Source organism: Gekko japonicus, unplaced genomic scaffold (assembly GCF_001447785.1).
Source record: "Gekko japonicus isolate JY-2015 unplaced genomic scaffold, Gekko_japonicus_V1.1 scaffold251, whole genome shotgun sequence".
NCBI classification, from domain to species: Eukaryota; Metazoa; Chordata; class Lepidosauria; order Squamata; family Gekkonidae; genus Gekko; species Gekko japonicus.
Window position 1 is genome coordinate 1,113,817 of NW_015161956.1, and position 1,663 is coordinate 1,115,479.

A 1,663-nucleotide genomic window follows, 5' to 3' on the forward strand; every position below is an offset into this window, starting at 1 on the left:
TATATATATATATAAAATATTTATTTTGAGGTTAGCTGGACATTGTTGGAAAGAAACCAGGCCTAAAGCATTTGAAGGCATTTGGCGCTAAAGAATATGCCCATTTGCCGGACCGCCACTGGGTTCTTGTTAAAGTCCCGTAACTTAAATCCCTGTGACTTTTGCAGGAGGCCCCCCCCCCCGTGGGCAGATCGATCGCAGCGTTTCCTTGGAAATAATGGAGAAAGATGAACTGGAGTCTATCTCCATGCTGCAGGGGGACCCCTCTATACACACAGTCACATGCACCTTGTTGGGGCTATTCGGGGGCAAGTTACATACCAGGTGCTGCTGGTGGTGGTTCGAGAGGGTGTGTAGGTTGGAAACAGGGTCATGGGAGGTCTGGTGCGCCGAAGTCTTCTGACACTGTCCTCTGAAGCGGCAAACCCGGGCAAGATGACCCAGCTTGTTGCAGGTCTGGCAGACGGCGTCCCTGAATCAGCAAGATCGGTGTTCATGTGCTTCCCCGCAGCTGGCACAGGACAATGACGATGACGATGCCTTGGCCAAGGGAAGGTCTGACGACCGATGCTGCTGTTGGGATGAGCAGCGGCGTACCTGGAGCACCTCCTCGTCTTCGGAGTTGTCCGACGCAACAGATGCTTGAGTGTGCCTTGCCACAGCAGTCTTGGTGCATTTTTTCATAGGCTGCAGCCTCCCAGAGCGCCTTGTCCAGGTTGAGGTCATCCTGGCAGATGAATTTCCTCTGCAGTTTGGGCTCCCGGAGGCCCATGAGGAACTGGTTTAGCAGGGTGTCCGTCAGACCGGGGAACTAACACCTCGTGGCCACCCGCTGGAGTCCTGCCAAGAACTCAGAGCCAGTCTAGTCCGGACCCTGGACACGCGCAAAAAAGTCCATGCACTCTGCAAACTTGGTAGGCTTTGGAGAGAGATGGTCTAAAAGCACTTTTACGAGTGTCTCGTAAGACTCGTCCTTTGTTTGCCTGGGCGCGATCAGGTCTTTTAACAATAGGACAGTGTCCATACCACAGGACCGGAGAAGGTGGGTGAAAAGTACTCAGAACGTGGAGTGATTCAGCAAGAGTGATTCAGCAAGAGTACTTTATTAGATCAGGAACAAGACAAAGAAACCAGCTCGCAGGCCGGTTTATATGCGTTCAGAAAACCCGCCACCAAGCACACCTAAACACACCCCCTACTCCCGATAGGCTATTTACAGTAACCGGGCGACCATTGGTCTCCCGGCTGGGAAGCTGGCCCTTTGATTGGGCCGGCTAGGATCCTACGGATCCTTTGTCTTTCGACTGAAGCTACTGAGGAATATTGCCTGGCCAGCCCGGGCAAGTCCGGGCATGTCAGGCTGAATGCACTACACGTGGTAATGGCGACAGTACATTACACCCCTCCCCCCATAGTCCAAACTACCCACATACAAAGTCCTGTAGATATGCGGGGGCCTTCCTGGGCCTTGTAGAGCGGCGGAGGTCCGGGGTGCTGTTCGGGGCCGCTCCTTGTGGCCGTGGCGGGAGTGGTAATGGCGACAGTACATTACACCCCTCCCCCCATAGTCCAAACTACCCACATACAAAGTCCTGTAGATATGCGGGGGCCTTCCTGGGCCTTGTAGAGCGGCGGAGGTCCGGGGTGCTGTTCGGGGCCGCTC